The sequence below is a fragment of the Gossypium hirsutum genome, chromosome A03, assembly GCF_007990345.1.
Source record: "Gossypium hirsutum isolate 1008001.06 chromosome A03, Gossypium_hirsutum_v2.1, whole genome shotgun sequence".
NCBI classification, from domain to species: Eukaryota; Viridiplantae; Streptophyta; class Magnoliopsida; order Malvales; family Malvaceae; genus Gossypium; species Gossypium hirsutum.
Genome location: NC_053426.1, coordinates 87312123 through 87327026, shown reverse-complemented (window position 1 = coordinate 87327026; position 14904 = coordinate 87312123).

Sequence of the window (14904 nt, the reverse complement as noted above, 5' to 3'; positions counted from 1 at the left end):
ATGACACTTACCAACCTTGGTCAAATTAGAGAACATTTTTTACTTGATGCCATAGTTCAACTATGGTATTACACGTATATTGCCATGGTCTTACACTCGTAATGCCATAACCCAGTTATGTTCTTATCATTAAGATTCCATAGCCCAACTATGGTCTTACACTTATAGATACACTGCCATGGTCAAACCATGGTCTTACGTTCACGGTGCCATAACCTAGTTATGGTCTTTTCATTTAAATGCCATAACCTAGGCTATGGTCTTACATTTAACACTTTGCCATGGTCCAATCATGGTTTTATCCGTCAATTCATCTCGTGTCACGGAACGATCGCACTCAATCCTGAGTTCCATTTAATTTGAACATTCAATTCGATTTTCATATTATTATAATAATCATAAATAATTAACAAATATATGAAATAATACATTATATCATTCCTAAATCAACAATTTATCATAAAAGTTCAACCATATGAACTTACCTTGGGTAGATTGTAGAAGTTGTAAAAATTTAGGGACTAATTTGTTATTTTCTCTTTTTCGCGTTTATCTTCGGGTTGTTGATCTATAATGTAAAATTATTCATTCATTAACATCTAATTCAATTCTAGTTTACTTCACAATTTATGCCCTTCAATTTTTAAAATTACACATTTACCCTAACTTTTATAATTTTACAATTTAGTCCCTGATCAATTAACCTATCAATTGAGCTAATTTTTCTCAATTAACACTTTACTTATATATTATAGGATATTTCACAACCCTTGACATTCAGAATTTCAACATCAAACCCTAGTTCATAACATCTTCACAATTTAATCCTAAAAATCCATTTCTACTAAAATCACTTGATAAAATCATCATATAATAAAATTAAAGCTTCAAATCAAAGTTAATTCATCATAAACTTCCAACACTCATCAATGGTAACTTTCAAAATTACCCATGAAATAAAAAACAAATGAAACATATAGTTGGACCTAGCTGTAAAAGTATCAAAAACATAAAAATTTCAAAAAATAAACCAGAATTGAACTCACTTGAAGTAGAAATATGAAAAACTAGCTTATTGGGGACTTCCTATGGTGTTTTTGGCTGAATATTTGTGAAGAAATATCTAGATTTCTATTAAGTCCTCTTTTTATCTATTTAAATTTTATTTTATTTCCCTTTTTGCCCATTAATAACTTAATTTCTTTGTTTTTTTTCCTGCTTATACAGTTCAGCCATCTTTCTTTAGGCTAATTTACCCTTTAAGTCCTCCTTCAATTATCACTTAAGCTATTTAATCACTCTAATAAATTTTACACATTTTTCAATCTAGTCCTTTTTATTTAATTAATTATCAAAACGTTAAAATTTTCTAACAAAACTTTAATACTAATTCACTAACACTCTGTAAATATTTATAAAAATATTTACAGCTCAATTTATGAAATCGAGTCTCGATTCTGCTTTTCCAACCTAATTTACCTAATAATTTTTTTTTAAATCACAAATTTACTAATCCAAAAGTTTCCTAAAGTAATACTTGACTCATAAATAATAATTAAATATTAAAATTTTCAAACTCACTCGTCGGATTTAGTGGTCTCGAACCACTGTTTCTGATACCACTAAAAATTGGGTTGTTACAAAAGTCGTGATTGTAAATTAGCGAATTACGCAATTCGTAAAGTCTCATAAGTAAAAGGTCGTGATTATAAATCAACTAAAGTATTTCCGAAAGTTCCTTATTTTTCTAGGAAGATCGTTCCATTTTGAGTCTCATTTCATACGTATGGTGAAGAGAACTAGTTTCAGTTTCACAAAGGCAATACTACAAAATTGATTTCTCTATCCTCCTTCTTTCCAGGTCATTTTTGAGTTCTTTTTTAACAAGCCTATACTCATCACCTTTAGCATCTAACTTGTTCTGAAGGGAAGAGAGGTCCGTTTTGAGTTCTTCCTTAACACACTTAGATTCGAAAAATTACGTAAGTATAAGGTCATTATCGTAAATTAGTGAATTGTGAGATTCGTAAAATTCCATAAGTAAAAGGTTGTGATTGTAAATCAACTGAATTTTTTAAGAAAGTTCCTTATTTTTCAAAGCAGATTGATCCATTTCAATCCTTATTTAAGACGTATGATGAAGAGAACTAACTAGCTTCTGCCTCACAAAGGCAATTGATAAGTCGTAATTTATACATATTTTTATCTCATGCTTAGCACATTTTTGGATGAATTATCATTAGATTTGTGGAATTTGATGCTCCTAATCCTTTAATTTCATGTTTTATGCTTAGATGAGCATAGGAGAGTAAAAAGAGTGAGAAACTGGCCAAAAACGGAGAAAATGGGTCAACGTGGGAAATCAACACAGCCTGGACTTCCTCACACGGGTAAACCACACGCTCGTGTCTATTTAGCAGACTTTAACACGGTCTAAGCCACCCTACATGGACGTGTCCCTGTTGAGCCCAAATCTAGTTCTACTCGGAAAAGGCCACTGTTGGGGGTTTTGAAGCATTCTAAAGCCTATATAAACACCCTAGAGGAGGCACCTAGAGAGACACACAGAGTGGGAGGCAAGGAATTACTCGAAGAAAGCCGATTGATCCATCTTAGAAGCCGGATTCTCCTTCAAGACTGAAGATCTCCTTTCAATTTCTTTCAGGGGTTTTTGGGTTTCTTTATGTTTTGTTATTATTATTCTTCTGAGATGTTTTCTTTTACACATATGAACTAAATTCCCTAAATACCTAAGGGGGATGAAACCTAAGACGGATCTTGTTACTTTTTTCTGAATTATATGATAAATACTTGATTTGTTCTTGATTATGTGTTCTTAATTCTTGCTTTAATATTTCTGGATATTGTTTCAAGTATTGATGTGCTTATTCAGAGGAGCAAAAGTCCCTGTCTAAGAGTAGATCTAGCATAGTTAAGCGGAGTTGATTGCACCCCTAGATATAGGGCAACATAAATATGTCGGATTAGGGTCAAACCTAATAAGAGAATCCATAGACCGAGTTAATGCAACACTAGGGGTTTTAATTAGAAAGAGATTTCAATTAATCAACCTAGGGTTAGATGTTGTTAGTCTCGAGAGAGATAATAATATAAATTAGGTATTTCTACGGATCGAGTCAAGTGAATAAATCGTCTAGTTTAGAGTCAAATAACAAGTGAAGTCTAGGTGGATTCTTCCTTGGGTATTGCCTAAATCAATCAGCTTTCCTAAAAGTATTTCCCCAATTTACTTCCTGTGCATTCTTAGTTTAGTTAATTAGTTTAGATAAAGCAAATCCCCTTATTTTTAGGCTAGATAATAAAAAGAAGGTTAGTACTAGTACTTTTAGTTCCTATGGGTTCGACATTCCAGTCTTACTATAAGCTATACTACTGTTCGATAGGTGTGCTTGCCTTTATCGTGATAATAGTTAGTTTTCAAGTACGATCAATCATTAATATAAAACTTATCACGCATATCAGCAATGTAACAAATTTAATTCATCTATCCTCCTTTTAAGGTTAGTTTTGAGTTCTTCTTCAACACGCCTATATTAATCATCTTTAGAATCAAACTTGCTTTGAAGGGATGAGAGGTCAATTTTTAGTTCTTCTTTAACACGCCTAGATTCGTAAAATTACGTTAGTAGAAGGTTGTGATCATAAAGCAATGAACCGCGAGATTCATAAAATCCCGTAAGTAGAAGGTCATGATCATAAATCAGATATGAGATTAGTAAAATCCCATAAGTAGAAGGTCATAATCTTAAATCAGCGGACCACGAGATTCGTAAAATTTCTTAAGTAGAAGGTCGTGATAGTAAATCAGTGCACCGCAAGATTAGTAAAATCCCGTAAGTAGAAGATCGCGGTCATGAATTAGCGGACTATGAGATTCATAAAATCTCAAAAGTAGAAGGCCTTGATCATAAATTAGCAGTTTGCGAGATTTGTAAAATCCCATAAGTTGAAGGTCGTCATCGTAAATTAGCAAACCTCGAGATTCGTAATAAGCCATAAATAAAAGGTCGTGATTGTAAATCAACTGAAGCTTTTCAGAAAGTACCTATTTTTTTTTAGCAAAACAATCCATTTCAAGCCTCATTTCAGACGTATGGTGAAGAGAACTAGCTTCAGCCTCACAAAGGCAAGGTAACAAATTTAATTCCTCTAATCTCCTTCCTTCAAGATCAGTTTTGAGTTCTTCCTCAACACGCCTATATTAATCATCTCTAGCATCTAACTTGCTCTGAAGGGTAGAGAGGTCAATTTTTATTTCTTCTTCAACACGCCTAGATTCATAAAATTACATCATTAGAAGGTCGTGATAGTAAATCAGCGGGCCAGGAGATTCGTAAAATCCTATAAATAAAAGGTCGTGATCATAAATTAGCAGACTACGAGATTTGTAAAATTCCTTAAGTAAAAGGTCATGATCGTAAACTGGTGGACCACGAGATTTGTAAAATCCTGTAAGTAAAAGGTTGTGATCATCAATCAGCGGACCACGAGATTTGTAAAATCTAGTAAGTACAAGGTCGTGATCATAAATCAGTAGACCTTGAGATTCGAAAAATCCTGTAAGTAAAAGGTTGTGATTGTAAATCAACTGAAGCTCTTCAGAAAATTACTTGTTTTTCTGAGAAGATCAATCTATTTCAAGCTTCATTCAGAAGTATGGTGAAGAGAACTAGCTTTAGCCACACGAAGGAATTGTAAAAAAAATTGATTCATTTATTCTTCTTTTTTCAAGGTCAGTTTTGAGTTCTTCCTCAACATGGCTATATGCATAATCTCTAACATCTAACTTAATCTGAATGGTAGAGTGGTTAGTTTTGAGTTCTTCCTGAACATGAATAGATTCATAAAATCACGTAAGTAGAAGGTTGTGATCATAAATTAGTGGAATGTGAGTCGTAAAATCCCGTAAGTAGAAGGTCCTAATCGTAAATCAGCGGACCACGAGATTCGTAAAATCTCAGAAGATAAAGGTCGTGATTGTAAACCAATTGAAGCTTTTCAGAAAGTTCTTGATTTTTCTAAGAAGATCGATCCAATTCAAGCCTCATTTCAGACGTATGGTGAAGAGAACTAGCTTTTGCTTCAAAAAGGCAATATAACAGAATTAATTCCACTATCTTCTTTCTTTCAAGGTTAGTTTTGAGTTATTTCTCAACACGCCTATATTCATTATCTTTAGCATCTAATTTGCTCTGAAGGGAACATATGTCCATTTTGAGTTTTTCCTCAACACCCCTAGATTCGTAAAATTCTATAAGTAGAAGATCGCGATCGTAAATTAGCGGACCTCGAGATTCGTAAAATCCCTTAAGTAAAAGGTTGTGATCTTAAATTAGCGGATTGCGAGATTCATAAAATCCCTTAATTATAATGTCGTGATAATAAATTAGTGGTCCACGAGATTCATAAAAGGTCGTGATTGTAAATAAGTGAGCCATGAGATTCGTATAATCTAGTAAGTAAAAAGTCATCATCGTAAATCAGCTAACTTAGAGTTTTGTAAAATATCGTAAGTAGAACGTCATCATCGTAAATCAGCGTACCGTGAAATTCGTAAAATCTCAGAAGTAAAAGGTTTTGATTAAAAATCAACTGAATTTTTTTAGAAAGTTCCTTATTTTTTTAAGCAGATTGATCATTCCAAACCTCATTTCAGACGTATGGTGAAGAGAACTAGCTTCAGCCACATAAAAGAATTGTAACAAAATTGATTCCTTTATTCTTTTTCTTTCAAGGTCAACTTTGAGTTCTTCCACAACACGCATATATTCATTATCTCTAGCATCTAACTTACTTTGAAAGGCAGAGAGGTTAATTTGGAACTCTTCCTCAAGAAGCCTAGATTTGTAAAATCACGTAAGTAGAAGGTTATGATCGCAAATCTGTAAACCAAGAGATTCGTAATATCCCATAAGTTGAATGTCGTGACCATCAATCAACAGACTGTGAGATTCGTAAAATCCCATAAGCAGAAGATCATGATTGTAGACCACGTGATTTGTAAAGTCCCGTAAGTAAAAAGTTGTGATTGTAAATCTACTAAAGCTTTTCAGAAAGTCCCTTGTTTTTCTGATAAGATCAATCCATTTCGAGCCTCATTTCAGACGTATGGTGAAGAGAACTAGCTTCAGCCTCACAAAGGCAATGCTACAAAATTGATTCCTTTATCCTCCTTCTTTTAAGGTCTATTTTAAGTTCTTCCTCAACACGCCTATATTAACTATCTCTAGCAACTAACATGCTCTGAAGGGCAGATAGGTCCCTTTTGAGTTCTTCCTCAACACGCTTATATTTGAAAAATCATGTAAGTAGAAGGTCGTGATCGTAAATCAACGAACTGTGAGATTCCTAAAATCCCGTAAGTAAAAAGTTGTGATTGTAAATCAACTGAAGCTCTTAAGAAAGTTCCTTGTTTTACTAAATAGATCGATCCATGTCAAGCCTCATTTCAGATATTTGGTGAAAAGAATTAGCTTTAGCCTCACAAAGGCAATGTAACAAATTTAATTCTTTTATTCTCTTTTTTCAAGGTCAGTTTTGAGTTCTTCCTCAACATGCCTATGTTAACCATCTGTAGCATCTAACTTGCTTTAAAGGCCAAAAAGGTCAATTTTTAGTTCTTCTTCAACACGCCTAGATTCGTAAAATTCCGTAAGTAGAAGGTCATGATTGTAAATTAGCGGACTGCAAGATTCGTAAAATCCTATAAGTAGACGGTTATGATTGTGAATCAGCTGACCACAAGATTCGTAAAATTGATAAAGTAGAAGGTCATGATTGCAAATCAATTCACCACAAGATTTGTAAAATCTCGTAAGTAGAAGGTTGTAATCGTAAATCAGCGGACCACGAGATTTATAATAACACATAAGTAAAAGGTCGTGATTGTAAATCAACTGAAGCTTTTAAGTAAGTTCCTTATTTTTCTGAGCAAATCGATCCATTTCAAGCCTCATTTCAAATATATGGTGAAGAGAACTAGCTTCAGCCTCACAAAGGCAATGTAACAAATTTGATTCCTCTAACTTAATTCTTTCAAGGTTAGTTTTGAGTTCTTCCTCAACACGCTTATATTAATCATCTCTAGCATCTAACTTGCTTTGAAGGGCAGAAAGGTCAGTTTTTAGTTCTTCTTCAACACGCCTAGATTCGTAAAATCATGTTAGTAGAAGGTCGTGATCATAAATTAGCGGACCGTGAGATTTGTAAAATCTTGTAAGTTGAATGTCATGATTGAAAATTAGCGGACTACGAGATTTATAAAATCCCATAAGTAGAAGGTTGTGATTGTAAATCAACGAAGCACGGGATTCGTAAAATATGGTAAGTAGAAGGTCGTGATCATAAATCAGCAGACCTCGAGATTCATAAAATCCCGTAAGTAATATGCCGTGATTGTAAATCAACATAAGCTCTTAAGAAAGTTCTTTGTTTTTCTAAGTAGATCGAACCATTTCAATCCTCATTTTAGGCGTATGGTGAAGAGAACTAGCTTTAGCCTCACAAAGGTAATGTAACAAATTTAATTCCTCTATCCTCTTTCTTTTAAGGTCAGTTTTGAGTTCTTCCTCAACTCGCCTATATTAATCATCTCTAGCATCTAACTTGCTCTGAAAAGATGAGATGTCAATTTTTAGTTTTTCTTCAAAATGCCTAGATTCGTCAAAATTACGTCAGTAGAAAGTCGTGATCGTAAATCAGTGGAACACGAGATTTGTAAAATCCTATAAATAGAATGTCATGATCGTAAATGAATGGATAGCGAGGTTTGTAAAATCTCATAAGTAAAAGGTCGTGATTGTAAATTAGCGGATCACGAGGTTTGTAAAATTCCTTAAGTAAAAGGTCATGATCGTAAATCTGTGGACCATGAGATTAGTGAAATCCCGTAAGTAGAAAGTTGTGATGGTAAATCAGTGGACTACGATATTCGTAAAATCCAGTCAGTAGAAGGTCTTAATAGTAAATCAGTAGACCTCGATATTCGTAAAATCCCGTAAGTAGAAGGTCGCCATCATAAATTAGTAGACTTTAAGATTTGTAAAATCCCGTAAGTAAAAGGTCGTGATTGTAAATTAACTAAAGCTTTTCAGAAAGTTCATTGTTTTTTTTGAGCAGATCAATCCATTCCAAACCTCGTTTCAAACGTTTGGTGAAGAGAACTATGCTGAGCCTCATAAAGGCAATGTAACAAATTTGATTCCTCTAGCCTCCTTCTTTCAAGGTCAGTTTTGAGTTCTTTCTCAACATGCTTATATTAATCATCTCTAGCATCTAACTTGCTTTGAAGGGCAGAGAGGTTAATTTTTAGTTTTTTTTAACACACCTAGATTCGTAAAATCAAGTAATAGAAAGTCGTGATCGTGAATTAATAGACTGCGAGATTCGTAGAATCTCGTAAGTAGAAGGTCATGATCATAAATCAGTAGATTGTGAGATTCAAAAAATCCTGTAAATAGAAAGTTGTGATCTTAAATTAGCGAAACACTAGATCCATAAAATCCCGTAAATAGATGGCCGTGATTGTAAATCAGCAGATTACAAGATTCGTAAAATCCCATAAGTAGAAGGTTGTCATTGTAAATCAGCAAACATTGAGATTCATAAAATCCTGTAAGTAAGAGGTCGTGATTGTAAATCAACTGAAGCTTTTCAGAAAGTTCCTTGTTTTTCTAAGTAGATCAATCCATTTCAAGCCTCATTTATGATGCATGGTGAAAAGAACTAGTTTTTTTCCTTACAAAGACAATATAACAAAATTAAATCCACTATCCACATTCTTTCGAGGTTAGTTTGGAGTTCTTCCTAAATACGTATAGATTTATCATTTCTAGTATCTAACTTTCTCTGAAGGGTAGAGGGGTCAATTTTAAGTTCTTCCTCAACACGCTTAGATTCGAAAAATAACGTAAGTAGAAGGTTTTGATCGTCAATTAGCAGACCATAAGATTCGTAAAATCCTGTAAGTAGAAGATTCTTATTGTAAATCAATGGACCGCGACATTCGTAAAATCCCGTAAGTAAAATGTCGAGATTGTAAATCAACTGAAGCTTTTTAGAAAGTTGCTTGTATTTATGTGTAGATCGATCTATCTCTAGCCTCGTTTCAGACCTATAGCTTCAGGCTCACAAAGGAATGGCAGCAAAATTGATTCCTTTATCCTCCATCTTTCAAGGTTATTTTTGAGTTCATCTTCGACATGCTTATATTCATCATTTCTAGCATCTAACTTGCTTTAAAGGGTAGAAAGGTCAGTTTAGAGTTCTTCCTAAATAAGCTTCGATTAGTAAAATCACATAGGTAGAAGGTCGTGACCAGAAATCAGCGGACCACGACATTCGTAAAATCTTGTAAGAAGAAGGTCGTGATCGTAAATTAACAAACCACGAGATCCATAAAATCTCGTAAGTAGAAAATTATGATCGTAATTCAACGGGCCACAAGATTCTTAAAATCTAGTAAGTAGAAAGTCATGATCATAAATCAGTGGACCAAGAGATTCGTAAAATCATGTAAGTAAAAGGTCTTCATTGTAAATCAGTAGACTGCGAGATTCGTAAAATCTTATAAGTAGAAGATTATCATCATAAATTAGCAGGCCGTGAGATTCGTAAAATACCAAAAGTAATAGGTCGTGATAGTAAATCAATTGATGCTGTTCTAAAGGTCCCTTGTTTTACTAACTAGGTCGATCCATTTCAAGCATCATTTTAAACGTATGGTCAAGAGAACTAGCTTTAGCCTCACAAAGGCTGTAACGCCCTAAATTTTGGGCCTAGAAGTATTAGGTCTTGAGCGTGGGAACAGTTAGGAGGCAACACATAAATGATTAGTTGTGCAAGAAGTGACACAACTATGTATCTGCTGTAATGGTTAAGTGTTCTGAGAAGAGTCTGAGAAATCTTGGGTTCAAGCTTTGGTTTGTGCAAAATTTTGTTTTTACTTGAATAAACCTTGCCTCTAGTAAGTAGGTTTCTTAAATAAATGTGGGTATTTCATGACATAAAGGGCCTACTGGTCTAGGGGATAAGTGGTGTGTTACCTATTCTAGTTTGACCGAAACTTGAGTGTTTGGAGAGTGAGGGGAGTTGTGTCTGAATTTTAGGAGATTCTTAAGGAATTTCGATTGTTAGGGGGATTTGGGGAGTGTTTTATAGAGGAAAATTTGGATAGGAGAAGTTGTGTGGAATTCAAATTGGTGGGTGGAGTGATGTAAGGAGATTTTCAAGGAATGGATCAAGGGAAGAGGAGTGTGTGCCGAAATAGGATTCTTACTTTTCAGATTCAGCTTTGGTTGGTATGCTCATTTTTCTTTTTCGGTTTCTGTCAATTGTTTTTTATGGTTTCTTGTCACTTCTTTGTTGTACGACCGAATATTCTCCTTCCTTTCTCTGCACTTTCCTTCCCAATCGTTTTGTTTACCATCTCTTCTCTTTGTGTTCACTGCCGATTACCCTTCTCTTCTCATTTTCTCTCAACAGTCTCCTCTTGACATTCCTTCATCTTAATACTTTAACCATTTACTATATCTCTCTCAAATCTTTTCTTATTATCCTTCCATCTTGATACTTGGGTTGATTAAGGTATCTCTCCCTCTTTTCATTTTGTTTCCGGTTGTTGTGATTGTTCTTAACCAATCGGGGGTGCATGTTTCTTCTCTGTTATCTTTTTCTCTATGTTGTAATATTCTTGCTAACATTCTTCTTTCTGCAGTTCATGGCTAGGATTGTGTTAGCGCTAGTCTCTGTCTTGGTAGTAGGGTTTGTGTTCGACTGATGTTGGGGTAAAAGCCGATTACTCCTTTCCTAGTGTGGCACTTCGATAAGTGTTGTGTGGTTAGTACAATGTGTTGGTTATGATCATTACATGGTTCGGGTTTTTAAGCCTTGGTTGTATCGCAGGATACCTCAAAAAGGAATTTGGAATCAGCCTCTTGCAACGGATTAAGTGGGTGATCCTCAGTTGATCGATCTAGGCAAGTGTTAAAAAATCGTGTTAATGAATGTTAAAAAAAGGATGGTTGAATCTTGTTGTTAAGGGAACTAATGGTGTATTGTGCTTAAAACTAGATTTGGAGCGCTTGTGGTCCTTTCGCACATTTTCGTAGACAAGGTGTGTAAAACACTATCTCTACTTGTAAATCGAAAAAAGTCAGCAAATGTGACAATTATTGTTACACGGGCATACGCTCGCTCACGTGGTAAATCGAATGCATAAACGTGGGCGTTTGAACGTAGAGGCCACCATGAGCGATTTCACGGGCTTAGGCCATTTCGGGCCACGTTGGGTCTAAATAGGTCGTGTGGGCCCCACACAGACGTGTAGAGAAGATTGGGCTAGGCTGTGTAATTCACATGGCCAAGATCATTTTTGGGCTTGTGGGCCACACCGGCATGTGGGCTCATATGGGTCCGCACTATGGGCTTTGGGCCTATTTTCACTGTTTGACTGTTAAGGTTGTACGGGTCGCTCGAGACAACTGTGGACCTACTGTTGGGTCGGTAAGGATACCTCGACCCCAAAATTGATAAATTACTGTTATGCCGCTATAAGGTAAAATGACTATTATGCCCTTATGAGATGTATGACTGTACTGAACATACCGTTTTATATATGTTGCATACATGCATGATATTTTGATTTGTTACATGGGGATGGGTTATTATGATTGGAGGAAGTGCACTGTACTGGCAGCTCTGCTGTAATTTCTGTTTAGTGCCACAACCAGTGTTATTTTTTAGTGTGATTGGGGTGGGTGGGTTGATTTTATCCCCAAATAGTGTGTAGGGCTGGGCGAAGTGATGTGTAGAGGCTGGTTGGGTAGGATTTCTGATTGCATATCTGTACTGTTACTGTTTCTGCACTGGTTATTGTTACTGCAATGGGCCAAGGCCCAAATACATGACTGTTTCTGTATTGAGATGGACTAAAGCCCAAACTGATATTGTCACTGTTCTAAAAAGGGCTTAGGCCCAGACTGTGGTTGTTTTCTGATTGTTTGTTTATATGGGATTACACACTGAGTTTTTCGTAAACTCACCCATCTGTTTTAACTATACAGGTAATCTCCAGTCTTAGGTGGATCGGTGCTGCGAGGGACTCAAAGGTGGCCACACAACTGCTTTTGCTCCCATATTTGATTTTTTAATTATAAGTCATTTAATTTGGGTATTTATTATGTAATAAGGCCTCTTTAAATTTTTAACTTTTAATTTGGGGTTTTATTTATTTTGATTCGTATCTGTTAGTAGTAGGACGCGAGTTTCAAAAGGATAAATGTTTTTCAGAGCACCACGTTTACGCAACCTATTTTAAAAGCTTCCGCACAAACAATGTTTTAAAAAGTAATAACAATTTAATATGAATAACATTTTGCTAAATGACTTGAGTTTTAACATTGAATAAGACATCCTAAATTTTTGTTAAGACCACAAATAGGTTTAATATAGAAAGGGTTTTTCAACAAAATTATATTTTCCGAAAAACACTTCAATGTGACATCGCCAGATTCGGCCATAACGTCTAGGCCTGGTTTGGGGTTTTACAAAGGCAATGTTACAAAATTGATTCCTCCATCCTTCTTCTTTCATGGTCAGTTTTGAGTTCTTCCTTAACATGCCTTTATTCTTAATCTCTAGCATCTAACTTGCTTTAAAGGATAGACTGGTTAGTTTTGAGTTCTTCCTCAATACACCTAGATTCATAAAATCTCAAAATTAGAAGGTTGTGATCGTAAATAAGCGGACCATAAGATTCATAAAATCTCATAAGTAGAAGGTTGTGGTCGTAAATTAGTAGACCACAAGATTCGTAAAATCCCGTAAGTAGAAGGTCGTGATCGTAAATCAGCAGACTGTTAGATTCGTAAAATCCTATAAGTAAAAGGTCATGATTGTCAATCAACTGAAGCTTTTCAAAGAGTTCCTTGTTTTTCTGAGTAGATCAATACATTTCAAGCCTTATTTCAGACTTATTGTGAAAAGAACTAGTTTCTACCTCACAAAAGTAATATAACAAAATTAATTCCATTATCCTCCTTTCAAGGTCAGTTTTGAGTTTCCTCAACACGGCTATATTCATCATCTCTAGCATTTAACTTGTTCTGAAGGGCAGAATGATCAGTTTTGAGTTCATCCTCAACATGCCTAGATTTGTAAAATCATGTAAGTAGAAGGTTGTGATCATAAATCAGTGGATCGTGAGATTCGTAAAATCCCATAAGTAGAAGGTCGTGATCGTAAATCAAAAGATTGTCAGATTCGTAAAATCCCATAAGTAGAAGGTCGTGATTGTAAATCAAAAGACTGTCAGATTCATAAAATCTCGTAAATAAAATGTCGTGATTGTAAGTCAACTGAAGCTTTTCAGAAAGTTACTTTTTTTTAACAGATTGATCCATTTCAAGCCTCATTACAAACCTATGGCGAAGAAAACTAGCTTCAGCTCACAAAGACAATGTAACAAAATTGATTCCCCTATCATCCATCTTTCATGCTCAATTTTGAATTCATCCTCAACACCCCTATATTCATCATCTCTAGCATCTAACTTGCTTTAAAGGAAAATAGGTCAATTTTAAGTTCTTCCTCAACACGTCTAGATCCGTAAAATCATTTAAGTATAATGTTGTAATCATAAATCAGCAGACTACGAGATTCATAAAATCTCGTAAGTAGAAGGTCATGATCATAAATCAGTAGACCGCAAGATCAGTAAAATCCCTTAAGTAGAAGGTTGTGATCGTAAATCAGTGGACCAACAAATTCATAAAATCCCATAAGTAAAAGGTCATCATCGTAAATCAGTAGATCGTGAGATTAATAAAATCTCTTAAGTAGAAGATCGTTATCGTAAATCAGTAGACAATGTGATTCGTAAAATACTAAGGATGAAAATAAGATGAGGTATCAATTTTGTTCTATTGCCTTTGTGATGCTGAAACTTGAAAGGAGGATAGAGGTCCGCTGATTTACAATTACGACCTTTTACTTACAAGATTTTATGAATCTCGCACTTATTGATTGGCGATGACGACCTTTTATTTGCAAGATTTTATGAATCTCCCAGTTTGTTGATTTAAGATCACGACCTTCTACTAATGGGATTTTACAAATCTTGCTGTCTGTTGATTTTCGTTCATGACCTTCAACTTATGTGATTTTACGAATCTAGGTGTGTTGAGGATGAAGTCAAAATTGACCACTCTGGCCTTTAGAGCAAGTTAGATGCTAAAGATTATGAATATAGGCGTGGTGAGGAAGAACTCAAAACTGACCTTGAATGAAAGAGGATAGAGGGATCAATTTTGTAACATTGCCTTTGTGAGGCTAAAGCTAGTTCTCCTCACCATACATATGAAATGAGGCTTGAAATGGATCGATCTGTTCAGAAAAAGGAACTTTCAGAAAAACAAACACAATAGCTGCCAATTCCAAATTGTGTGTCGGATAGTTCTTTTCATGCAGCTTTAACTGTCTCGGGCCATAAGCTATGGCTTTGCCTTCTTGCATCAAAACACAACCCAAACCATTCAAAGATGTATCACTATAAATGACAAATTCTTTACTCGACTTTGGTTGAACTAGCACCGAAGCTTCGGTCAACAAAACTTTCAATTGATCAAAACTTTTCTGGCACTTTTCTATCCACTCGAATTTAACATCTTTCTGAAGTAGTCTCGTCATTGGGGTTGCAATCATAGAGAAACCCTTTACAAATTGTCTATAATAACTAGCGAGTCCCAAAAAACTTCGGACTTTTGATACATTTCTTGGAGGCTTCCAGTCTAGTATAGCTGAAATCTTACTCGGATTAACCCGAATACCTGATGCTGATACAATATGTCCCAGAAAACTGACTTCTCGTAACCAAAACTCATATTA